Genomic DNA, 27,829 nt, shown 5'->3' on the forward strand with positions numbered 1-27,829 from the left:
CGTCCTTTTGCTGAAAAAGTTACCATCAAGTACAATGAGAATTTTGTCCAAGAACTGCATGATCAAGCTAACTGTAAACATGGCCACTGCAAATGCCTAGCCAGGTGGACCTAAATTCTGTGGCAAGTCCCTGGCTTCTTCAGCACTGTGATGAAAACTCTCTTCTAGCTTGACAAGTTACAAGATGGAGATTACTACTGAATTAAATTGGTGTAATTATGGGATTTAGAAACAGACTAAGTAGGGGCTATATGATGGTGGCAGATGTGGGAATGATGAAGCTGTGTTGATAACTGAATTGATGTTTAATTGTTTTGGCAAGATTTTGAAATCAAGTAATAATGTTTGGTGGGATGATATGTTGCTGAAAGAGTTTCCACATGGGGTTGGATATTCTCCTGGGGACTTGTTCCTTGGTGTCCCTTCTTGGGGGTCTGGTGCATCATCCCTTCTGCAGTGGTGAGAGACAAGAGGTCTAGCTACATGTATACGGTAGCTTATTGTTGCCTCGCTCTCCCCCTTCTCCGCAATACACAACTAGAGATGTGGAGCAGCACCCTATTCTAGCTGTGGTTGCAGCTGTATGACGGGAAGGGAGCCCATTTTTGGGGTCAGGGATTTCAGGGTTATTTTAATCCTACTTTGTCATCGTTATTTATCTGAATTCATTGTCTCTATTGATGGCATTCACAGTCTCTGCTAGACAAGTACGCAGCTCTGGCAACTATGCCAGTGACACAATGTGGTGGACAAGAGGGATGTGTGGTACTGCCACAGGCAGAGGACTCTGAAGACTAAGGATAAAAGACTGGTACTGGGGGATCTGGTCCCTTAATCCCTGCAGAGCTGGGCATGGAGAAAACTACAGAGCAGAGTATTTCCCAGATATAGACTAGGCATTTGACATTTAGTATCAGAGCCACTGGCCTTGTGTAGTATGCTATCTTAAAAGCAAGGAGGAGGGACTCTATTCTACAGTTCATGCTACTTAATTCAAGATCAGTAGCCAATAACCATTTTGGCCATCTATGATCTAATTCTTGATGAAGCACCTGATTTTGAATGTTACCGGGGCCAGCCAGGTGATGTTGCTTTTCCAACCTTGACAGTCACCTCTGTTATGCAGATCACCATGAGCAAAGGGGCAAGTAAGGAGGTAGAGTAGCTGTGCTGGTCACAATTGATTTTACATTTTGGAGGCCTCTAACCCTGTAGTTGTAATCATAAATAAAATAAACAAACAACCACCACCACATAGGTACGACATTTTCAAACGGTACTGTGCTTTTTGAATTACTTTTCAAGTGGTCTTCACATAATAACTCCATCTTTTGACATTTTCCTTCCTTAATCTTTTTGGAGTTGTGATAGTGGAATACAATTGTTAAGGCTGTTTGCTAGTAAAATAAACAGACTTGAACATACATAAAGGGAACAAATAACATATATGAACACTATAGGTATGTCTACATAGCAAAAAAACAAACAAACAAAACCCCCCCACAACAGTGAGTATCAGAGCCTGGGTCTACAGACTTGGGCTCACAGAGGTTGTGCTACGGTGCTAAAAATAGCTATGTAGACGTTCGGGTTCAGGCTAGCACGCCTGGGCTCTGAAGCCCGGGGGCGGAGGGGAGGGCTTTTTTTAGCACCACAGCCCAAGTCTGAGTCCATAGACCCGGGGCTCTGAAATGCTGCAATGGTTTTGTATTGGTTTTTTTTGTTGTGTAGACATACCCCGTATGTACACTGTATGTACCTGGGCTTTCAGAACAAACAAGCCAACAATATTCAAAACTGTTTGACTCAGATCCATTTGGTGAAAAAACCATTGGGCTTGGGAAAACGTTTATGAGAGAGATCCGACAGGAGCAGTGTGACCGCTGGAGGGAGCTGATTGAAACAATAAACCTGAGCCACAATAGCAAAAAAAAAAAAAAAAAAGGGAAGGGAAGGGGGTGACTATTCAGTATCGGAACCTGGATGGACAACCACCAAAGCACATCCTTGCAATCTCTCCCATCCAAGTCACACACCAACTCATCTTAAATAGTAAACAGCCCACAAAGCAAAGCACAAAACAAAACAATTCAAGTAGGAGTTTTTGCTCACTGCTCAGAGACAGCAAAAGTCCCCAGTCAGCAACTCAATATTGAGAAGCTGACAACAGTTACAGAAACCCTGAAGTGTGGAAAGGCAGCTGGACTTAATGGTATACCTAATGAACTATTACTACACTTTGGGATGAGAGCATAGAAGTGGCTACTTGACTTCCTCAGCTCTCTCCTAGAGACACTGCAGATAGCCAGGCTGCGAAGACAGGCCCAAGTGGCTCCACTACTCAAACCCCATAAAGACCAATTCTGCAAAGAGCTACAGCCCAATATCCTTACTCTGCTGAACCTACAAGCTATATGAGCAGATGACAGTGGATGGAATAATGCTAATAGTGGAAGGGCAGCCGACTGATGACCAAGCCAGTTTCCACCCAGGACATTCATGCTGTGGCCAAGTTGCAAACCTAACTCAATACATCAAAGATGGCTTCATAACCTGCAAAATTACAGGGATTGCATTTGTTGATCTGTCAGCTGCTTATGACACCATGAACTATCATGCACTTCTACTGTAACTGGCAAGAATTTTGAGAAATAGGAAGATGGTCCAAGTCATCTCCTCCCTGCTTGCTAGTCAATGTTTCTTTGTTGAGATGAATGGTCAGAAAAGTCGATAGCGAACTCATCAGAATGGCTTGCCCCAAGACTCAGTGCTAGCACCCTTATTACTTAATGTCTACACAAATGACCAGCTGGAATTCCCCAATATGCAAAGATTCATTTATGTAGATGATCATTACGTTACCACCAAACAGGAAAGATCTGAGGACACTGAGCACATTCTAACTGGCTCCCCGAGCATTCTTGGAGAAAACTATTGCACACAGTTTCTGACTGCCACCCCTAGCAAGACACAAGTGTGCACCTTCCGCCTGAAAAACTTTCAGGCCAAGGAAAAGCTCCAGATATTGTGGGATGGTACAATCCTTGAGCATATGAACATCTGGAGTATCTTGGGTCTGGTCTACACTATGACTTTAATTCGGATTTAGCAGCATTAAATCGAATTAACCCTGCACCCGTCCACACAACGGAGCCATTTATTTCGAAATAAATGGCTCTTAAAATCGATTTCTGTACTCCACCCCGAACGGAGTAGCGCCAAAATCGATATTGTCATTTCGAATTAGGGTTAGTGTGGCCGCAATTCGATGATATTGGCCTCCGGGAGCTGTCCCAGAGTGCACCATTGTGACTGCTCTGGACAGTAATCTGAACTCGCATGCACTGGCCAGGTAGACAGGAAAAGCCCCACGAACATTTGAATTTCATTTCCTGTTTGCCCAGCGTGGAGAGCACAGGTGACCACAGATAGCTCAGCTCATCAGCACAGGTAACCATGCAGGCTGATAATCGAAAAAGAGCACCAGCATGGACCGTACGGGAGGTACTGGATCTGATCGCTATATGGGGAGAGGATTCAGTGCTAGCAGAACTTCGTTCGAAAAGATGAAAGGCCAAAACTTTTGAAAAAATCTCCAAGGGAATGATGGAGAGAGACCACAATAGGGACTCAGATCAGTGCCGCGTGAAAGTCAAGGAGCTCAGACAAGCCTATCAAAAAACAAAGGAGGCAAACGGTCGCTCCGGGTCAGAGCTGCGGACATGCCGCTTCTACGACGAGCTGCATGCAATTCTAGGGGGGGCCGCCACCACTACCCCACCTGTGACCGTGGATTCCGGGTCGGGGATAATCTCATCAGCTACACCTGAGGATTCTGCGGATGGGGAAGAGGAGGAGGAGGAGGAGGAGCTTGCGGAGAGCACCCAGCACTCCGTTCTCCCCAACAGCCAGGAGCTTTTTCTCAGCCTGACTGAAGTACCCTCCCAAGCCAGTATCCAAGACCATGACCCCATGGAAGGGACCTCAGGTGAGTTTACCTTTTAAAATATAAAACTTATTTTACAAGCAAGCGTTTTTTAATGATTACTTTGCCCTGAGGACTTGGGATGCATTCGCGGCCAGTACAGCTACTGGAAAAGTCTGTTAACGTGTCTGGGGATGGAGCGGAAATCCTCCAGGGACATCTCCATGAAGCTCTCCTGGAGGTACTCCAAAAGCCTTGCCACAAGGTTTCTGGGCAGTGCAGCCTTATTCCGTCCTCCATGGTAGGACCTTGTACTGAAATCACATGTGCTATGTAATGTGAATAGTGTTTTTCACCATGAAAGAGTATAAGCATTGTTCTGTAAAATGTATCATTTTAAAAACTTCTCTCCCTTTTTTCAACCCTCCCTCCAGCAGCTGCAAATTTTTCAAGCCTCCCTCCTCTGTCCCGAAGGCTATCTCAGATAAGGCGGCATAGAAAGAGGACGCGAGACGACATGTTCACGGAAATAATGGAATGCACCCGCAATGAAAGAGCTCATTTGAATGAGTGGAAGGACACGGTATCTAAATTTAGGAAAGATGCCAGTGAACGTGAGGTCATGAGGGACGCTCGAGATGAGAGGTGGCAGACTGCAACGCTGGGGCGGCTGCGTGATCAAACGGACATGCTCCGGGGTCTGGTGGAGCTTCAGGAACGGCAGCAGGATGACAGACTGCTGCTGCAGCCGCTGTATAATTTCCCTCCCCCCTCACCATGTTCCATAGCCTCCTCACCCAGATGTGTAAGAACGCGGGGGGAGGGGGGGAGGCTCCGTGCACCCTCCCACTCCACCCCAGTGGACAGCCCAACCAAAAGGCTGTCATTATATTGAATTTTTTCAGAGGCCTTTTACTTCCCTCCTATCCTCCTCCCAAACCTCACCCAGATTACCTTGTTGGTTCTCTCCCTATGTTTATAATCACTTAATAAAGAATACATGATTTTTAAATGATAGTGACTTTATTTCCTTTGAAAGCAAGCTGGGGTAACGGGGAGGGTGGGTTCCTTACAGAGAATGAGTCAATAAAGGGGGCGGGTTTTCATGAAGAAGAAACAAACAGAAATTTCACACTGTAGCCTGGCCAGTCATGAAACTGGTTTTCAAAGCTTCTCTGATGCACAGCGCTTCCTGTTGTGCTCTTCTAATCGCCCTGGTGTCTGGCTGCGCGTAATCAGCAGCCAGGCGATTTGCCTCAGGCTCCCACCCTGCCATAAAGGTCTCCCCCTTACTTTCACAGAGATTGTGGAGCACATAGCAAGCAGAAATAACAATGGGGAGATTGCTTTGGCTGAGGTCTGACCGAGTCAGTAGCGATCGCCAGCAACCTTTTAAACGGCCAAATGCACATTCTACCACCATTCTGCACTTGCTCAGCCTGTAGTTGAACAGCTCCTGACTCCTGTCCAGGCTGCCTGTGTATGGCTTCATGAGCCATGGCATTAAGGGGTAGGCTGGGTCCCCAAGAATAACTATTGGCATTTCAACATCCCCAACGGTTATTTTCTGATCCGGGAACTAAGTCCCTTGCTGCAACCCTTTAAACAGAGTAGTGTTCCTGAAGACGCGAGCATCATGAACCCTTCCCGGCCAGCCCACGTTGATGTTGATGAAACGTCCCTTGTGATCCACAAATGCTTGCAGCACCATTGAAAAGTACCCCTTGCGGTTTATGTACTGGGTACCCTGGTGCTCTGGTGCCAAGATAGGGATGTGGGTTCCATCTATTGCCCCACCACAGTTAGGGAATCCCATTGCAGCAAAGCCATCCACTATGACCTGCACATCTCCCAGAGTCACTAGCTTTCGTAGCAGCACCTCAGTGATTGCTTTGGCTACTTGCATCACAGCAGTCCCCACAGTAGATTTGCCCACTCCAAATTGATTCCCGACTGACCCGTAGCTGTCTGGCGTTGCAAGCTTCCACAGGGCTATTGCCACTCGCTTCTCAACTGTGAGAGCTGCTCTCATCTTGGTATTCTGGCGCTTCAGGGCAGGGGAAACAAGTCACAAAGTTCCAAGAAAGTGCCCTTACGCATGCGAAAGTTTCACAGCCACTGGGAATCGTCCCACACCTGCAACACTATGCAGTCCCACCAGTCTGTGCTTGTTTCCCGGGCCCAGAATTGGCGTTCCACGGCTATAACCTGCCCCATTAACAGCATGATCTCCAAAGCACCGGGTCCCGCGGTTCGAAAGAATTCCATGTCCATATCCTCATCACTCTCGCTGCCGTAGCCTGCACCTCGCCGCCTGGTTTTGCAGGTTCTGGTTCAGCATAAACTGCACGATAAGGCGCGAGGTATTTACAATGTTCATGACTGCTGTCTTGAGCTGAGTGGGCTCCATGCTTGCCGTGGTATGGCGTCTGCACTGTTCACCCAGGAAAAAGGTGCGAAACGGTTGTCTGCCATTGCTTCCTGGAGAGGGGGGAGGATATACCCAGAACCACCCGTGACAATGTTTTTGGCCCCATCAGGCATTGGGATCTCAACCCAGAATTCCAATGGGCGGAGGAGACTGCGGGAACTATGGGATAGCTATGGGATAGCTACCCACAGTGCAACGCTCCAGAAATCGACGCTAGCCCCGGTACATGGACGCACACCGCCGAATTAATGTGCTTAGTGTGGCTGCATACATTCGACTTTATACAATCTGTTTTCCAAATTCGAATTATATAAATTCGGATTAATCCCGTAGTGTAGACATACCCTTGGGGTCATGTTAGGCTGAATCCAGACATTCAAAGAGCACATCAAGAAGCTGAAAAAGCAAGTGAACTCCAGGAACTGTGAACTCCAGAAATTGGCCATTACAAAATGGCAAACTGACCGCAAAACACTCTGAGCAACCAGTGTGTCTCTGCTTCTCAGTTGCAGAGTACTGTCCCCCAGTATGATCACACTTGAGGCAGGCACACAAAATTGATACTGATCTCAAACAATCCTGTAAGATCATCACAGGGACTTTGAAACAGATTCCCACATTGCCGCTGTATTGTCTCATAGGGATTGCACCACCACCAGTGAGGTGAGATGCCTTCAGAGAAAGAAGGCATAAAAACAAGTGAAGGATTCAAGACATCCACTCTTGAATTCCACCATCCAAGAGATTAAGTCTAGAGACATCTTTGACTGTGAAAATCCCTTACCCCTAAATACCACTGGGAAAGTCTACAGAGTAACAAAATGGCAGGAAATGCCAATGATTCTGGCAAACCTGGCTCCTTCAGAACTCCTTCTCCCAGGCGCTGACCTTAAGCGGAAATACTAATATCAGGCATGACCTGGAATGGAAAAGTCTGGTGACAATATGACCAAGTGTAAGCTGAGGAATGATTCCAAATGTCAATGTGGAGAGCTTAGAGTAGACAAACAATTGAACACTGCCTGATGCAGTGCCCTATGTCAAAATCCTGTACCCGCGAGGAACTATTCAACATAAGTGACACCACCAGGTCTTGGCTGCAGTTTTGGAGCAACAAGCTGTCATGATGATGAGATAATGAATGTTAAATAAGAAAGTGCTGTTTTTATAGTCACGTTTACCATGACACATACTGTACAGGAACTAGTAATTGCATGAACTTTGCACCCTAAACATTTCCCCTGTTCCTCCCGCCTTGCCTGTCATCATTTCAACCTATGTCATGGTGTATGTCATCTAGTTTGTAAATAACTTTGGACCATGTCTTTTAATTGCCTGGGTTATACCATGCTCATATTGTTCTGTATAAATTAGAATATTCACCATGGAGTGACAGTTTCTCTCGAGTCCCAGAGCCCTTCTCATCAATATCTTATCTAAATCAAATCACATTTAAAGGGCCTGATTGTTAAAAAGAGCTTCTGTCTCTTCTTGCATTCCCAATATGCTGCTTGCAAATAACTGTGGGTGAAAATGAGGACAGAGGCTTACCTGAATTGCAGGTATAATTAGAAAGTTAGATGCCAGCATCCTTTTATTTGTGCACATAACCACTGTGTCCACAAAATGAAACCCACAACAATTTGTGGGCACAAATAAGGGAAGCCTGTTATATACATATATAATTTCACATGCACAATTTTTGGTTCCCGGAATACTTGTATTCTTAAGTCTTCTCTGGTTCACTTTCTCTATTTAAATATATATTAGTGGATACAGATTCTTTTTGTAAATCAGATAAACAGCTACTGAGGATAAAAAATTGGTTCCCAAAGCCACAAGACAAAGTATTGCGCAACAGTGCAAATAAAGATGTAACTTCACCAAATGGGGCAGTGCTTTATCAAGCGAGCTCCCCGCTTCTTCCTTCTCCTCCCCCCTCCCGCCCCCACACACTATGAGGACTGTTTTGGGAAACAGAAGATATAACTAAAGCAGGAGAACAAATGTTTATATTTTAGATGCTGTGAATGTGGTATCTAAATATTGTATGCTTAAAGGATTCATTAATTCACTAATGCAACAGTCCAAGACAAACTGTACATTTATTTAAGTGTGCTGCCTGGATTATTTCTGTTATGATTAAATGGACATCGAATGGAAGCAGATATAGAAAGGTGAAATATACATGCAAACTATAAAATTAAGAAATTGAAAGCAACCCCTTGTCTTTATATGGTTGGTTAATCTAGTGAGAGACAAACCAGCACCTACAGCTTCTTAATATTTGTTTATATTGGTTTACTAGATTAAGACAATTAGCACTTCTACATCCTGAACTGAATCATGAGAAAAATTAGTCATTTTATGGTTGTTAGTTTGTTTTATTCCATAATTTATGGTATTTTGAAAAGCAAGAAGCTGCTCCTCCCAGAGCTGACTTTCTCCTCGAGGGGCAAGAAATCAACCCTTTCATTTTTTTCCCACCAAAAGTTATCCCCTGGGGTCTATGCAAAGACACACATTAAAAAGTCCCATGTCTTCAGCAGGTCCAAGAAAAAGAGTGATAAACTATTTTAATTAAGAACGATCCGTAACAGCTGAATGCAACAGCTGCCTTTTGGTAAATATATGCTGACTAAAAAAAGACTATTTATCTAACAAGACATAAGTAGCAGGGTAATGTATTCCGCTGAAGATGATCTGTGTAATACATAAACACTTTAATGCCACAAGACTGCAAAAATGCCAGTATGATTTTCGATGCCGGACACATGCGTCACAATATTGACGGCTTGTCGACTCTTACAGCGCTACAGTAGCGCTCAGTGAAGATGCTACCTACACTGACGGGACAGCTTCTCCTGTTGACGTAGTAACTCCACCTCCCCGAGAGGCAGTAGCTATGTCAACAAGAGAAGTCCTCCTACCAACATAGCTGTTCACACCGGAGGTTAAATCGGCATAATTACATCACTCAGGGATGTGGATTTTACGCAACCCTAAGTGACGTAGCTATACCAAGATAAATTCCTAGTGCAGACCAAGCCTGAATACAGTGGTAACAGTCCTTCCTCATGGCACTAATTCAGAAATGCACTTCAGCATGTGCTTCGTTTTATGAACATGTGTAGTCCTGGAGCTACTTGTAATTAAAGTGAAGCAGATGATTTAATTATTTTGCTGAATTAGGGCCTACGTGGCTATAAGACCTCACCTAGAATAATAAAGTGTCTCAAGGTGCAGATCTTGTAATGCAGCACTTCTAAATTCCTGGAGACTAAGGCCATATCTACACTAGGGATGTAAATACCGTTTAAAATGTTAATTGTTCAAATGATTAAAAAATATGTCATTTAAACCGTTAACCGTTTAAGCAGCTGGGGCCCATCTGGCTGGCATGGTTGGGGCCGCTCCAGCTGCATGCCGCTGCTCCGGCCGCACACCGGCACGGCTGGGTCCACTCTGGCCAGGGGCCGCTGATGGAACCGTTCTGGCCAGGCACCGCTGCTGGATCCGCTCCGGACGGGCGCCGCTGCGGGACCCGCTCTATGTTTACCAGTTAACCGATTAATCTTTTACATCCCTAGTTTACGCTACAAAATTAAGTCGACCTAATTTACGGCATAGAGCCACTGCAGTAATTACATGGCTTGTGAGAGTCTACACTTTACTCCTTGTGTTGGCAGTGCATGTCCTCACCAGGAGCACTTGTATCGATCGTACTGTCAGTGTGTGGCATTTTGGGCCAGCTCCCAAAAGCCAGTAGCAGTCAACATAAACATCATAATATCTACACTGACACTGAGTTATTAAGTTGGCATTACGGGGTTGTTATGACAGCAAGAGCAAAATTTAAGTGTAGACACTTTCATAGTTAGGGTGACGTAAACTGCATTGCATCGACCTATCTCTTTAATGTAGACCAGACCTGAAGCTGAAACATTATTAGACCTTTGGACAAAAAAAGCATTTTGATTAATTTGCAGTTTTACTAGTCAGTAGCTGACTATTATATATGACAGTTTATTTTAATTACTTTTAAAAGGGTGTTTACTTCCCCATTATTCAGTTAACAAAGCGCTAACTAAAACACAAGGGATTTGTCATTTGATATTTAGCAGAAAATCTAATTGGCTACAAGCTCCTTTCTTTTTCCTTTCTCCCAGCAAAGCTCCATAGGGCTGAATATAAGCTCCACAAGAGTGCAGCTGCAGAGGAACTCCACTCCTGCAGTTTAGGAGCTCTACAGAAGCTATACTCTGATGTAGGCCATGTCTACACTAGCACTTATGTTGGCAAAACTTTTGTCGCTCAGGGGACTGAAAAAAACACACCCCTGAGCGACATATGTTTTGCTGGCATAAGCACTTGTGTGCTCTCCCACCGACATAGCTATCACTGTTCATTGAGCTGGTTTTATGATGTCGATGGGAGAGCACTGTCTCGTCGGCATAACACAGCTACATGAGTGATCTTACAGCAGCACAGCTGTAAGCTTGTAAGTGTAGACATGGCCTAAGTCAAGTATTGCAATATTTTAGTTACTAATACAGTAAGCATCCTTTAGTATATTTTGCAAAAGTAATGAATTTTAGCACTGAGCCCTCACTACACAACTATTAAATCTTTGCCAAGACATGGGAACATTTATGAGACACACGGAATTTATTGCTAGAAGACATTGTACTGTATTTTATTTATTTAAATTTGGGAAATGACAAAGAGGCACTTATCTTAGACTTTCTGAGTCTGACAATGATTGAAAAACACAATAAATCACATCAAAGTAAACAATAGCCCTCACAGCATATAAGCATACCAAACAACCATGTAGCATGAAAAATCAAACAGTATTTCCCACTTCTCTTGAACGATATCAGCATTCATTAGTAACTGTATTTTGAACAGCCTTGTTCTGCTTGCCTGATTTAAACCTGTGATATTGGCAGGTTTATAATATTTTATTGTTAACGTCTCCACAGAAAGTGAAACTGAAAGTGAAACCCTGGGTTTAAATCTCTGCACTGTTACCTTCCTACTCAATAGGAAACATACTTTTTCAAAAAGTAAAATTCTAACATGAAGACAGAGGTGAAAGTAGGCCAGTACGCCCCAGTACAGCGTACCGGCGAGAGCCGGTTTGCCATACCGGGGCGGCCCGGCTTCCCCAGAGGGCAATTTAAAGGGCCTGGGGCTCTGCCACTCCGGTCCTTTAAATAGCCGTGGGAGCCCTGCTGCTTCCCCAGGGCTCCGGCGGCTATTTACAGGGCTGGGGCTGTAGAAGCAAGGGAGCCGCAGGCCCTTTAAATAGCCCCTGAAGCCCAGGGGTAGCGGGAGGGGGGGGGCTCCAGGGGCTATTTAAAGGGCCCAGGGCTCCAGCTGTCTCTGCCGCCCCGGTCCTTTAAATAGCCGCGGGAGCCCCGCTGCTTCCCCAGGGCTCCCGCAGCTATTTAAAGGGCTGGGGTGGTAGAAGCAGGGGAGCCGCGGGCCCTTTAAATAGCCCCTGGAGCCCAGGGGTAGCGGGGGGGCTCCAGGGGCTATTTAAAGGGCCCAGGGCTCCAGCTGCCTCTGCCGCCCTGGTCCTTTAAATAGCTGCTGGAGCCCCGCCGCTTCCCCAGGGCTCCCGCGGCTATTTACAGGGCCGGGGCGGTAGAAGCAGGGGAGCCCCGGGCCCTTTAAATAGCCCCAGAGCCCCGGGCTGCTGCTGCTACCCCGGTGGGGGGACACTTACCTTACAGGGTGGGCTGGGGCTGGCTCTGACTCCCTCAGCCACGTCCCTTCCAGGGGCCAGAGCTGGCCCCAGCATACCGGTAAATCACTGGACTTACTTTCACCCCTGCATGAAGATAATGAAGATTTATTTCACAGATATAAGCAGTACACATGCCTACAAGATTAACTGGAGAATGAAGTGCAAACATTCTACTCAAAACTACAACACTTTAGTCTCCTACCAAGGCCAAAAAAATATAAAAATTAGAAATTCCTACAATTTGATATTTGCAGAGAATCAAGGTAGAAGAAGATAACTAGGTCACCTAGCCCATTTCAACTTCAATGCAGGACACTATTTACATTCCAACCTAATTTTAAGTGTCTTAAACAACAGGGCTCCTTCCTTTCCTTCTACTACGTACTTCTTTTTCAAGATTATTCCTCAGCCTAAAAGATCTCCCTGACATTTAGCGGAAAATCTCTTTTTGTCAATTTCATCCTTTGACTCCTAATTATCCCCCCTTATAATACCATGAATTATTCTCCTCCCTCTATATTGCTGACTCATGTCCCCTCCCCTGTTAATCATCCTTGAGCCAACTTTCAGTCTTGCTTCATAAATCAATCCGTCCATCTCCTGAATGATTTTATTTGTTCTTTTATGAGCCCCCTTCAGTTTGTCCTACTTTTCTACACACAAGTGCATGCACTGCACTTGGAACAGTGCAATCAAATCCACAGAAACATTTTATTAGAGGTTTTCAAGGCACTTAACAAAAGCTGAGTAGGCAAGAGATGATAGGTTGTTCCCTCCCTGCTCAATGATCCAAGGAGCTGGCAGAGTAGAGCGGGCTGGAGCCGGGTTGCTCCACTTCCCGCTGCTGCCGGTGAGAGCGGGGTCGCTGGGGGAAGGAGTGGAATGGGTGCGGACCAGGGGGGAAGGGTAAGAGGCAGGGCGGAGGGAATTGTCCGGGGCCCCACACCCCCGTAGGGACGGCCCTGCCCCTTGGAGGGGGGGCCGGCTGAGGGATAGGGCTGGTCGCCAGGGCTGCTGCTGCTGCTTATGCAGCACGCAGCTGCCATGGGCATCATGAAATTTGGGGCAATTTGGTGCCCCAAATTTCATGGTGCCCTACACAGCTGTGTATGCCTAAGGACGGTCCTGGGTAGATGGCTCCAGCAGCTCAAGTCTGGCTTTCTGAAACAGCAGCTTATCCTCTAGGCTAGCCTGATCAAATCCTGTCCTAGCCAGCAGAATGCCTAGAGCAGAGACTCACCCACCAGAATCTTCCAGCTGGAAAGGGCAAGATCTGGACTTAGATATTTTCATTTACCTTGATAAGCATAATGTAAACTGAATTTCCATCAGTGACCAATAAATAGGGGCTTTTACCATGGGGCTCTGCAGAAATCCTTTGTTTTCCAGGGATGGTAGTTGTCATGAGTCCTCAGGAAACTACTCACACAATTTGATCTTCCCTCCAAGATTCTGACTTGGCCTCAGATCCAACATATAGATCAGTAATACTGGCTTCACAAGATGGAAAGAGAGAAGTGGAGTGGGTGGCCAGAACTTTTCAAAGGAGGGAAGTTTATGATTAACTAATTACACTGGTATATGTGATTAGGATGCCAGCAGCTGCTGATGCATTGCCTAGGCTAGAGTTCCCATGGTAACGAGAGTGCTCTGTATCTGTATCTATGTAAATACTTACTAGCTAAGGTGCCAGCACCTAGTTAGCACTCAAGAATTTGTAGCATAGTTCCTGAGTTTTGTAAAACTTCTTGTTGTGCATTGCAAATGGCTCTCTGCAGCTCTTTACAACAGCTCTTGACACTCATCATTGCTGCCTGTGGTGGAACTGCACCAATGTTAGCAAAGACAGCTTATTTTTCTAAAATTCTTTTCTGTGGACAAGGCCAAAGAGAGTACATCATCACAGATCAAGGAATACTTTAGCCTGTCATAGCACAAAGAGTGATGTAAATAGCTCTAAGACAGCAATAGCATAAACTCCACTATTCGATAAGTACTGTGTACCCAACAAATACTCCTGTTTTAGTTGGTTACCATATAAAGTCATAATGGGAACTGTAAATTTTCAGTCTGTTATAAATGACGGCTTAATAAAATTGCTAAATAAACCAGACCGATATAGTACATGGTTTCTCAGATCACAATCCTTTTAATACTACTGGCGACTTGAGCTTGAGAATTTTCCATGTAACTGATGAGAACTACATTCCAAAGACTACCCTTTTTACATGGTCATGTGAGCAGAGAGTACTTCATGAAACTTAAACTGACTCAAAAGTTTTCCTTTCCCTTCTAAAAAACAATGTCTTAAATAAGTGTTTACTGATCACTATAAACAAGACCAGAAATAGAACAAAACTGTACTCTGGGTTATACTAAAATAGGAAAGACTGGTGGGGTTTTTGTTGGTTTTGATTGATAGATAACATTACTGATGTGATCCAACTTTCACCTTCGTCCTTTAAGGCTCCCCTCAAAATACACTTTTTCCATGAAGCCTGAAGTACCAGACCCACCACTCTACTAAACATATTAAATATAAATACAATGCACATGCCCAAAATTGCTGCACGCTTCTGGCCATCTCCTAGTCACATAGAGCCTGATCCAAAACCTATAGACGTCAATGGAAAGATTCCCTTTGACTTCAGTGAGTTTTGGATCAGGTCCAAAGTGCTTTAGGCATCGGATCTGCTTTTCTGGGGGACCATCCTGCAAACTCTCCTCTTGTGAAACATCCCAATAGACCATATATAGAGAGCTTACATGATCACATACTTGGATACTATGCATTCCTTGGATCAGGGACCATGCCTTATTTGGTCCTACACATCCCTGAACACATTTGTAGGAGCTTAAACAAGGTGTTAATTGCTGAACTATTTTTATCTCTCCAGGTGATGTTTCTGTAACACTTCTTACAGAAACCTGTTTCTTAAAAGCTAGAATTGTATTCCTCCTTTTACCCCCACCACAGGCTTGTCTCCGGTGAACATTCAGTTTGTGGCAAGCTGGGGTGTGAATCTACCCTGCACTAGCCTGTCACACAATAACTCTGTGTGGGCCTGATGATGCACACTAACAGTTTGTTAGTGTTTATTCTGGATGAGGACAGAAACAAATCAGAGTCTGATATACAGTAGTAGCAAAAAGTGAAATTTGAATGATGCAGTTATACCGATGTAAGTCTGTAGTATAGCCCAGACCTAACTAGTAATTCAAGCGAACCGTTGCAGTGAAGACATACCCTAAGTCACATCACCTCCCTAAAAATCACAAACAAATATTATAGAATTAAGGCCCCAAGGACACGAACTGACTTTTTAAAAAGTGAAATATACAAATGGGTTTGTAGGAGTAGGGAAGCCAGAGACCATTCTTCTCTCACCCAGCAACCTCGGTCCAATTCCCAGTTACACTGCTGTAAATCCAAATTTAGTACACTAACACCAATGGCGTAACTCCAGATTTAAACCCATGTAACAGATTAAAATTTAAACCTTAGTTACTCAGATATGAACATTTAATATTTTCCCAGGTATTTCTCACACTTTTTTTGTTCTGTGTTTGTATCTAAAATGGCTGAATTGCAATATGTTTAACTCTGTCACAAGTTTGGTATTTTAATAGTGGGGTTACTATCTCCCATGCGCAATTAAAAAAAATTCACATCCATTGGCTTGATAGTTGTGGCTTCAAAACTTGACAATGCTTACCATTATGACATTCTTTGGTGTGGGAGACATGTCCTCTCCTTCTGATCACTCTGGCTGACTGTAGACATTCAGGGAGTCTTTCCATTGGCTTGAATGGACACTGGATCAGTCCATTGGTGCATTTTGGGGGGATTCTACTTTAGCATCAAAGGTCCACTTTATCTCTGCCAAATAAGAGCTTTAATAGGTAGGTCATCACTTTCAAAAGTGATTTTTGGATGCCTTTCTTTTTTGGGTGCTTGACTTGAAGCACTTGGAACCTGATTGTCAGAGACACTAAGCATTCAAAACTGCATTTGAATTCAATGGGATATGCAGTTTTTAAGTACAGTGGTCTTAGGAAAAATTGGGAAGGTCAGAATTTAGGGGGACATAATTACAGGAAGTTTCCCCACACAATGAGGAATAAAACTAGCAGCTAGATAGTTTTAAGAAGAAGGAGACAAACCTTATTTGTCTATCAATATTTAAATTCCCCTGCGGATGAGGAAGTGTTTACTGCTTGGTCACTTAAGTGGCACATTTGAACTTCCTCAGGTCTCTGCAGAGAAGGACAAGACTCCCAAAAGGACTGGTTAATCATGCAGTGACTGAGAAACAGATTATTTCACAAGGGCAAAACCATCTTGAAAAGTCCCTTCGGTTTTACTTAAGAGAACCAGCCACCTTTTTGTAAATAGTACTGCACTAGTAAGCCTTTTAGTGATGTTAAATAAAATGAAATATTTTTAAGGGTTAAAAATGTATCAGATGTTTTTACAAGAATGTTTCTTTGGGAAGAAGAATGATGTAACAAGTTATTGACCTTTAATCAAGCATTTTAATATTAAAAACACTCATTTAAATTTATTTTTACAAGTAATCCATGCTTTTCATAGAGACTGCTGTCTAGGATTCAATATTTCTAAAATATTACAGGATAATCACCCAACTTATGAACTTTTGAAAGTTACTTTGACCTGAAAATAACCTAACAAACAGGAGTGCCTGCAAATTTAGTTTCACAATGCACCTACATGCGCCTTTCTGAAGTGCTCATCACTTATGATATCTAGGCATTTATGACGGGCTGTTTTAAATTATTGATGTGTACAATGTATTAATCCACAATGCATTAAGGAAAGAAGAAAGAAAATAATGCATTTAGTGAAACAAGTACTTATCTCCAAGCAAAAAGTTTTGTTATGCAAGGAATCTGTAGGGAAATTTTAACCAACACAACAGAGAAAGAATGATATTTTGCATTTTGAAATGAGTCCAAGAAAACTTACTGACTTCCTTCTGATTCAGCAGGGCCGTTAAACCTAAATCTTTCATTGTGTGACCTGAATGAGAACTATTCAACTGTCTGAGAAAAACTTAACCACAATGGCTACAAAGAGGATGCTAGCCATAGTCCCGGCTCCCCTCTTTGTTGTCAGCTACTAAATTTCATTAGCAAAGACAGTTAAAAATACATTACTTCCCTAATGATGTTTTTCCATTTAGCGTAAGCTATTTCTGTAGTTCTCAAGGAGATGGTACATGACAGTGACATGGCCAGTCCACATTATGAGACTTCTCAAGCAGGGTTCTCAAATTATTTCAGGAGAGGGACCTTACTGAAGATCACTCACTGAGAGGGTAGTCCGTCCCCGTCCCCCCCCTCCCCCCCCCCCGCCATACATCGTTGGAGAGAAAACCACACCATTCTCCTTCCAATTAAGGTGTGCAACTGTCTTAAAAATCCCATATGACAAGCTGAGTGATCAGCTTAAACATACATCAAGGATTTGGCTTGCTCGATTCTTTTCCACAGATGAACGAAAGGAATGATTTGGCAAACATCCTGCAGAGCAAAAAGAGAATGGAAAGATGTGTGAATGTAGCACTACCACACACCTATTTGCGGTGCAGATGTAAAGAGGCACCCAGCTCATCAGCTGGGGTTTTAAAGGGACAATATCAACATAAATATTACAATTGTCGCCATTTTTAAAAAAAAAACTTTCTATTGTGACAAATACCACCTAGGACTACTTGAGAGATTAGAACATAGATTGTTTTTTTTCTTTTAACTTTTTGTATTTGACAGCAACTGTTTCTCCTTCTGTGTGAATCTTTCACACATGACATCCATAGAGAAAAGAAACTTCAAAACAAAAATAACCCTCCCCACCACACCAAAAAAACAAAAACAAAAAACCCCAGGAAAGTGTGATTGGTACCAAAATAATTGGTAGGGAGACTGGATTTTGAGTTAAAGGTGTCCCCATGTTGGATAAAGGGCTGACTGGCATAGAAAGAGCTATTAAGTGTGTGTTCAGTGAGCTGATGGATAGGTGAGGAAAGTGGGACCTCCGAATGTGTCTCTCCAAATAAACTGAATGATAGAGGAATACATTATTGAGTACTGATAAATAAAAGAAACACATTTGTCCATACACTTCAAATAATAAATTTTCACTTCTGACTATAAAATCTCTGAAACTCCCATAATTTGTTTATATTTGCCACTTAATAGATACCTCCTTTGATCTACATAATACTCCAACTCCTTTGATGCGCAAAAGAAATTCTCAATCTCTGTTCCCGTTTTAAGATTAAGAGACATCCCCTGTTGAACATTTCAAGTCTCTTAAAACATCACAAGTTTTCCTTTATGCTATTTTTCTTGTTCTGTAAAATATTAAGGCTGGAATTTTCAAAGGAACCTAGGGGAGTTAGGCACCCAGAACACATTGACATTCAGAAGGAGTTGGGCAGCTCACTCTTAGGCTGCCGTGAAAATTCCACCCTAAATTCCGACCTTCCCAATTTTTCCTAAGACCACTGTACTTAAAAACTGCATATCCCATTAAATTCAATGCAGTTTTGAATGCTCAGCATCTTCGAAAATCAGGTTCCAAGTGCCTCAAGTTGAGCACCCAAAAAAGAAAGGCATCCAAAAATCACTTTTGAAAGTGATGACCTGGCTATTAAAGCTCTCATCTGGCAGATATAAAGTGGTATAGGACCTTTGATGCTAAAGTAGAATCCCCAAAAAATGAACCAGTGGACTGATCCAATGCCCATTCAAGCCAGTGGAAAGACTCCCTGAATGTCTACAGTCAGCCAGAGTGATCAGAAGGAGAGGACATGTCTCCCACACCAAAGAATGATGTCATAATGGTAAGCATTGTCAAGTTTTGAAGCCACAACTATCAAGCCAATGGATGTGAATTTTTTTTAATTGCGCATGGGAGATACTAACTCCACTATTACAATACCAAACTTGTGACAGAGATAAACCTATTGCAATTCTGCCATCTTTAATATACAGTTTCTTAGATTGTAAGCTCTTTGGGGAAAGGACTGTCTTTTTGTTCTGTGTTTGTATAGCCCCTAGCAAAATAGGGTTCTAGGTATTATAAGAATACAAATAAAAACACAATACAGACCTTCATATACTACACTGTACTCCATGAACAAAAGACAGCAATGGCTCTTTAAAAATAGGTTCTCTCATCAAAAATGCACTTCTGAATTCTGTTACAGTGTGTCCTACTACCTCTGTTTTAGGAATACATATCAAATGAAAGAGTCAGGCACTTCCCCATCTAGCTGTACCCTATAGCTGGGGTTCTCACAACAAAATTTTTGGTGGCCTCAGAGTGCGGTCAGCAACTCTTGCTGGCGGCCACACTGACACTTGAAATCACTGAAATCATTGCAATGTACTTATGTAGGTTTATTTTTTTTTTTTGCAGACTCAATAATAAAAACAATGCTGTGAAAAGTGATATTTGCATGTTTGTTAATATCACTTTTCGCAGCAAGTCCCGGGACAAATTAAGCCCTGGATGGATGGATTGGAGGGGGAATCAGCAGGGGCCAGGGGCAATGGGGGAGGGGTTTGGATGCAGGGCCAGGGGAGGGAGTGGGGACCAGGGGTGATGGGGGTGGGTGGTGAGCCCCACGATCAGAGCTGGGGGTCAGCAGCCATGCAACTGGGGATCAGTGCCCGCAGCCAGAGCCCGGGGGCAGGAGCTGCACAGCCGGAGTCAGGGGCACTAGCTGCACAGCTGGAGCTGAGGTCAGAGCCTGCTGCCATGTGCCCAGAGCTGTGGCTCAGCGCCCAGGGCCAGCACGTGCCAGAGCTTGGGTAGACACTCACAGCGGCAGCTGGGGGGCTAGCACCTGGGACCAGTGGCCACTGCGGCAAGGCCAGAGCGAGGGGTCGGCGGCCAGGGGTCAGCGGCCAGGGCTGGGAAACCATGGCTGGCGGTTAGCGACCACTGCTGGGGATTGATGCCCAGGACCAGCACCCGCCAGAGCCCAGGGTCGATGCCTGCTGCCGCACAGCCGGGGCTAGAGTTTGGCATCCAGGGCTGGAAGCTAGGGGTTGGTGGCCAGGGCTAGCGCCTGGGGTCAGTGGCCAAGGCTGGGGATCAGATCATGCAGCCAGGGGTTGTCACCATTCGGCCAGAGTCAGGGATCAGAGCCTGCTGCTGCGCGACCAGGGATTGGAGCCCGAAGCCCCGTGGGCCTGGCCACAGGCGAGCGCCATATGGCCAAAGTTAGGGGGCAGCGCCCAAAACATCACGGCTGGAGCTGGGTGTTGGCACCCGAAGCTCTATGGCTGGTGACCTGGTCCGCACAGCCAGGTTCCCTAAGTCCTGCCACCTGAGCCCACCGCCCAAGCACCCCAGGACTGAAGCCTGACCCCCACTGCGCTCCCCCCATAGGTCGAGAACTCACCTTGCTCCTTCAGCGTTGTGCCCCACCTGTCTCCACAGGTGGTGCAGGGTGGTGCAGCCAGGAGCAACAGGAAGGGCGGGGGAGGGGATGATGCTTTGCCCCCCTCCCCCAATCATCACCCAGGCAGGCTGTGGCCGCACAATGCAGCCATAGTGGCCACATTTGAGAAGGGATACATTCCCACTGAGATGTTAATTGAAATGTGAAATTCCTGTCTTTTTTTCAAGTCAAAACTCTGGTAACTACCAATATGTCTTTAAAAATAGAGCTTGTATACATAATACTTTAAAAAATGCAAGACTTTTTTTTCCTATGTATCTCTGGTTCCATTTTAGGAGGTTTGGGCTGTAGAAAGGCCCAAAGAAACAAAAAGAGAAAAGTATGCAACATTTAAAGAGAAGTTGGAACCATCCACATTTCCATGACAACAGCTTCAGTGAGCTCACCTGATTGGTGCTATAACAGCAGACCAATGATCCAACAAATGTGCAGAGGCAGCTCCTAAAATCTAACAAAATGTAACACTTCTTGGTGCCAAAGCTCCTTGAAGTCAAAATCAATTTGATAGAGAAGGGTTGTTCACTTAGCTCGGTGTTGCCTATTCTGTGGTATATTTACTGAATGTGTGTGTGCACTTTCTTTACCTATCCCCTGGAATTTTCGGGGCATCTGCAGTCTAGAATCCTGTTTGCTTGAAACCTGCCAAATCTGGCAATTCTTGGGACCTGGCAGTGGGACCAGGGAAGTGAAAAAGACCTTGTCTTCATCAGGAAAAAGGTACACTTGGAGAATGTCTCTATTAAAGATTCAAAATCTCTATCTCTTCTATTCTGGTCACAGTTTACAACATCCCCAAGATTTCCCCCACAAGACCAGATTTCATATTCCCAATAGTTATAAAATAAATAATGTCTACCTTCCCCCCCCCAATTTAAAAATAAACTCCTCAGGCCTTAAAAAACCTCAAACCAACAATAGAGCGGAAAGAAACCCAATTTAAAGAAACTCCTTTGCAAGTTTCCCTTGAAGGAACTCCATTTACTCTAATCAATGCTTGTTCTAACTCCATTGAATGGGTTCTATTCTAGTCTATATAGGGTTTTAGGCCATGCTCATTCCCATAGTATCTGAGCACCTAGCCAACTGATCCAAGAATACTGGCTCAGCCTTTCAGTAGCATGACACAGAAAAGGACGTGGTGGAAACCTAGGCAGAATGTCTGTTACAAAAACCTTACCAGATAAAAAGCAACAGAGAGTCCTGTGGCACCTTTAAGGCTAACAGATGTATTGGAGCATAAGCTTTCGTGGGTGAATACCCACTTCGTCTGACCCATGTGGGACGAAGTGGGTATTCACCCACGAAAGCTTATGCTCCAGTACATCTGTTAGGCCTTGGCTACACTTGCAAGTTACAGCGCTGTAAAGGCTCCCCCAGTGCTGTAACTCACTCCCCGTCCACACTGGCAAGGCATTTGCAGCGCTGTATCTCCGTGGTTGCAGCACTGCATGTACTCCACCTTCTCCGAGAGGAATAGCAAGTATTGCGCTGCTGCTGCAGCGCTGCGGCGCCAGTGTGGCCGCCCAATGCGCTGTGAATGGCCTCCAGAATTATTCGGCAGTATCCCACAATGCCTGTTCTAGCCACTCTGGTCATCAGTTCAAACTCTACTGCCCTGGCCTCAGGTAACCAACCATGTGACCGACCCTTTACATTCCCCGGGAATTTTAAAAATCCCCTTCCTGTTTGCTCAGCCCAGCGTGGCGTGGAGTGCTATCAGCGAATCTTTCCAGGTGACCATGCCTCCACGCGCCAAGCGAGCCCCAGCATGGAGCAATGGCGAGTTGCTGGACCTCATCAGTGTTTGGGGGGAGGAAGCTGTACAGTCCCAGCTGCGCTCCAGCCGTAGGAATTACGATACCTTCGGGAAGGTATCAAAGGACACGATGGAAAGGGGCCATGACCGGGACGCCCTGCAGTGCAGGATTAAAGTGAAGGAGCTGCGGAGTGCCTACCGCAAAGCCCGCGACGCAAACAGCCGCTCGGGTGCTCCCCCCGTGACCTGCCGATTCTACAAAGAGCTGGATGCGATACTTGGGGTTAACCCCACCTCCACTCCGAGCACCACCATGGACACTTCAGAGCCGGTGGGGTGGGGGGGGAGTAGGAGGAGAAGGAGGAGGAAAACGGGAGTGACGGTGGTGGGCCGGATGGAGACACCCCGGAATCCCTGGAGCCATGCAGCCAGGAGCTCTTCTCAAGCCAGGAGGAAGGTAGCCAGTTGCAGCGGCCGGTACCTTGGTGGAGGACAAACAGAAGAGCAGGTTCCTGGTAAGCGGGTTTTTTTTTCGGGAAGGGATTTTTTCGGTGCGGGCTCTTTGGGAGAGGAGGGTTAGGCATGCATGCCTAGATGCGGAATAGTGCATTGATGTGGTTTATCACATCGCGGTAATCGGCCTCGGTAATCTCCTCGAATGTCTCATCCAGAACGTGTGCAATGCGCTTGTGCAGGTTTATTGGGAGAGCCACCGTGGTCCTTGTCCCAGCCAGGCTAACATGTCCGCGCCACTGTGCCGCGAGGGGCGGGGGGACCATTGCTGCACACAGGCAAGCTGCATATGGGCCAGGGCGGGAGCCGCATTGCAGTAGAAGACCCTCTCTTGCTTCCCAGGTCACCCTCAGCAGCGAGATATCGTCCAGGACAAACTCCTGTGGAAAATGTTGGGACAGTGTTCAGTGTAGGTGCCCCCTGAAGCTGTTGGCTCTCCCCAAGGCACAGAAACCCAGAGGACAGTGCAGCCCTGAAACAATCAGTCCCCCTTACTCACCGTTTTGAGGCTCCCGTGGGATATGTGTGCTCTGTTTCGGACGGGAAAATTATGCTATTGTGTAGACCCTGTGTGTTTTCTACTCCTTAAGTGCGGGGGGAATCATTACTCTGTCTGCTATAAACAATGCTGCCTCTGTTAAATGTTGCATTTTGCCTATACAGCTGCATCAACCTTGAGACCTCAGCCGTCCCTCTTATCGCCTGCTCAGAGACTGCAAAGACTCAGGAAGAGACCGCGAAAAAGCAAAGAAGACATGCTGCAAGAAGTGATGCGGCAATCTATTAAAGAGAATGAGAAAGCACAGGACTGGAGGGAGAGAGAAAGCAGGATCCGCCAGGAAAACGCAGCGCACCGGCGGCAAAGCACCGCGCACCGGCAGCAAAGCACTGATAGGCTCATAAGCATCCTGGAGCGCCAAGCAGATGTTATCCAGGAGCTGGTAGCCATGCAGAAAGAGGAGCAGTACCACAAACGCAAAAGCCACCCCCCCCTACAGCCCTTGTCCCAAAACTCTAGCCGTTGTGCCCCACTGTCACCTCCAACCCACTTTCCCCAACTTCCGTGTTTTTCACGCCACCCGCTGCCTTCAACACCAGTATCTTCACCACCCAGCCCTGAAAACCACAACCCTTACCCTCTGCACTCAACCCCCATCACCATGCAGTATAGCTGTCCTGAAGTGCAGCACTCACTGCACAGCACACCAGACAGGACAAATGCGAATCTGTGATTGTACTGTTCCCCACTCCACCCCCTTGTTTCTTTTCAATAAATGGATTCTTTGGCTTTGAAAACATTCTTTATTATTGCATAAAGTAAAAGAGTCCTTAGCCCAGGAAATAAACAGGCACTGCAAGTCTGCTTGTCTGCTAAGCAGACACTGATTCCTAAAGATTGGAACTACTGCACTTCACTCCCGTGCAGGGCACCAGATATCACTGCTGGTTTTCAGCCTCAAATTGCTCCCTCAAGGCATCCCTAATCCTTGCAGCCCCACGCTGGGCCCCTGTAATAGCCCTGCTCTCTGGCTGTGCAAATTCAACCTCCAAGTGTTGAACCTCGGAGGTCCATGCCTGAGTGAAGCTTTCACCCTTCCCTTCACAAATATTATGGAGGGCACAGCACGCGGATATAACCACGGGGATGTTGTTTTCGGCCAAGTCCAGCTTCCCATACAGAGATCGCCAGCAGCCCTTTAAACGGCCAAAGGCACACTCCACAGTCATTCGGCACTGGCTCAGCCTGTAGTTGAACTGTTCCTTGCTGCTGTCAAGGCTCCCTGTGTAGGGTTTCATGAGCCACGGCATTAACAGGTAAGCGGGATCTCCAAGGATCACAATGGGCATTTCAACTTCCCCTACCGTGATCTTCCGCTCTGGGAAAAAAGTCCCGGCCTGCATCTTCCTGAACAGCCAAGTGTTCCGAAAGATGTGTGCGTCATGCACCTTTCCGGGCCAGCCTGTGTTAATGTCAATGAAACGCCCACGGTGATCCACAAGCGCCTGGAGAACCATAGAGAAATACCCCTGCCAATTAACGTACTCGGATCCTAGGTGGGGTGGTGCCAGAATAGGAATGTGCGTCCCATCTATCACCCCTCCACAGTTAGGGAACCCCTTTTGTGCAAAGCCATCCACTATTTGCTGCACGTTACCCAGAGTCACGGTTCTTCTGAGCAGGATGCGATTAATGGCCTTGCAAACTTGCATCAACACAATTCCAACGGTCGACTTTCCCACTCCAAACTGGTTTGCGACCGACCGGTAGCTGTCTGGAGTTGCCAGCTTCCAGATTGCAATAGCCATCCGCTTCTCCACTGGCAGGGCAGCTCTCAATCTCGTGTCCTTGCACCGCAGGGTGGGGGAAGCTCCTCACACAGTCCCATGAAAGTGGCTTTTCTCATCCGAAAGTTCTGCAGCCACTGCTCATCATCCCAGACTTCCATGACGATGTGATCCCACCACTCGGTGCTTGTTTCCCGAGCTCAAAAGCGGCATTCCACGGTGCTGAGCATGTCTGTGAATGCCACAAGCAATTTCGTGTCATACGCGTTACGCGGCTCGATAGCATCGTCGGACTCCTCACCCTCACTCTCACTGTCACTTTGGATCTTAAGGAATAGTTCGACAGCCAGACGTGACATGCTGGTGAGACTCGTCAGCATACGCCTCAGCAGTTTGGACTCCATTTCCCGCAGACAGATCGCGCTGCACAGAAACCGTTGAAAGATGGCGCCAAAGGTGGATGGAAACAATGGGATTTCTGGGATGCGAAGCGATGCATCACGGGGCATTGGGACAGGACCCAGAATCCCCCGCACCCACGCCCCCTTCCCACAACTCACGGTGCCAGAATGGGAAAAGGTGCTCTGTGGGATAGCTGCCCATAATGCACTGCTCCCAATAGAGCTGCTATTGCCGCAAATGTGGCCACGACAGTGCGCTGGGCAGCTGTCAGTGTGGACAGACTTCAGCGCTTTCCCTACTCAGCTGCACGAAGTCAGGTTTAACTCGCAGCGCTGTACAGGTGCAAGTGTAGCCAAGGCCTTAGTCTTCAAGGTGCCACAGGACTCTCTGTTGCTTTTTTACAGATCCAGCTGTAACACGGCTACCCCTCTGATACCTTACCAGATAAAGATACCTATTAACCTCTTCCCTATTCTTAGGGAAGCAACTTCACAGCTTTTGAAAGATCTTGCTGCAAATCCTTTCTTGCTACAAGAAAGGTCTCCCAGCGACAAAATAAAACCACCCCCAATGAGGAGCAGTAGCTTCATCGACAGAAGAGTGGTTCCTGCGGAAGAAGCGCTGTCCACACCGGCACTTTTCATCATTAAAACTTTTGTCTGTTGTTCGGGGTCTGGTGGGCTGGGGGTGTTTTTCACACCCCTGAGCGACAAAAGTTTTAACAATGAAAGTACAGTGTAGACAAAGCATAAGTCTTCACAGCTTCTCTCCCCTGAATTACTATCCTGTGCATCTGAGTTAATTGATAAGATCTGTTTAGGGCATGTCCCCTCACAGGTTTTGCATATCTCTGTATGCCAAGAAAGCAAAGGAACTCAGCTTTTTTTGTCTTGATAATATACCTCTGCCATTTATGGGTCCATCAGTATTCCACCTCTAACTTGCTAGTTTTAAGTCTGGCTTGGTAAAATAAGTTTACTTCAGGCTGTATTTTGGTTAACAGGATCTCTGCTGAAGATTTACCTCCTACATCCTCTCGCCAATGCCTGTGCCACACATACTGCCCCAAGTCCATCAACCTTTGAGATGTCTTTTTATAAGTGTTTGATTTTTGAGAATGCAAATGTTTACTAGCTGGCACAGGGATCAATGTATTCTCAACATCTTTTTAGGGCGGAGGCTTCTCAGAGACGATACGACTTTTAGATTCTCAGGAGGAGAAATATGAGCTGCAAACATTCCTGCAACCCTGTGAACTGATCCATGAAATGACACTGATGGATGCTGGACTTGGCAAAGGCTGCATGGCCTGCCTTTTTGTGAGGCTGGAGCAGAGGAAGGTGAAAGGTGATGATCCCCAAAATGTTGATATGGCCAACATCCCTTCTTATAATTCGTACTGTTGTTGCGGATGGTCCAAGAAGCAGAAGCTAAAGGAGGGTGTCTGTCGAGGCTAGGGAGTGAATAATATTTGTTTACTTCTTTTGCTCAACTGCTATTTCAGCATCGGCTGAGTTTTCCCAAAAGTCACTGGTGCCTGGGGAATTCAGTGCTGAATTGCAGGCTGAGTATTCTCAATCACATTCATCTCTAATGTGCATTCCTAAAATAGACATTTCATCACATTTGCGGTATGTCTACAGTACCAGCACTACAGCAACCAAAGGGGTTTTTCTGTTGCTGTAGTAAATCCATCCACTCAAAAGGTGGTTACTAGTTAAATGGAAGAATTCTTCTGTTGACCTAGCTGAGTCTACAGTGGGGTTAGACTGACTTAAGGCGTGAAATTTTTCACAGCCGTGAGCAATGTTGCTAGGTCAACCTAGGTTTTAGGTATAGACCAGGCCTGAGCCTCTTAGCAAGGTGGCTTAAAACATAACTAATATTTCAGACTATAAAGCTGATAGCAAGAGAACTAAATAAAGATGAACTGCATAGTCAAATGTAAAGTTTAAACCACTCTGTAGTATTGTCTCATATTACCTAAGGGGCCAATAACACTAGTCTGCTCCCACTGAACCTAACGATTGTTTTGCCACTGATTTGGCCCCCAAAACTGTGCTTGCCTTGTTCTTACAGGTAGTACTACCGACTTCAATAGGACTACTTGGGTGAGTAACAGAAGGAGGACTGAGCTGGGATCTAAATGTTGTATTTAGATTTGTAGAGGCTAGACCAGGGGTGGGCAAACTTTTTGGCCTGAGGGCCAGATTGGGGTTGCGAAATGGTATGAAGGGCCAGGTAGGGAAGGCTGTGCCTCCCCAAA

The 27,829-nt window shown here is 45.7% G+C and overlaps 1 protein-coding gene across 8 annotated transcripts in view; it reads right to left on the reverse strand.

The window, feature by feature from the left end:
* Positions 1–27,829, reverse strand: part of TBC1D1 (TBC1 domain family member 1) — a 199,434-nt gene that overhangs the window by 103,098 nt on the left and 68,507 nt on the right. The gene's annotated exons all lie outside the window — the stretch shown is intronic.

Source organism: Terrapene carolina, unplaced genomic scaffold (assembly GCF_002925995.2).
Source record: "Terrapene carolina triunguis isolate 2854851 unplaced genomic scaffold, T_m_triunguis-2.0 Scaffold66, whole genome shotgun sequence".
Classification (NCBI taxonomy): domain Eukaryota; kingdom Metazoa; phylum Chordata; order Testudines; family Emydidae; genus Terrapene; species Terrapene triunguis.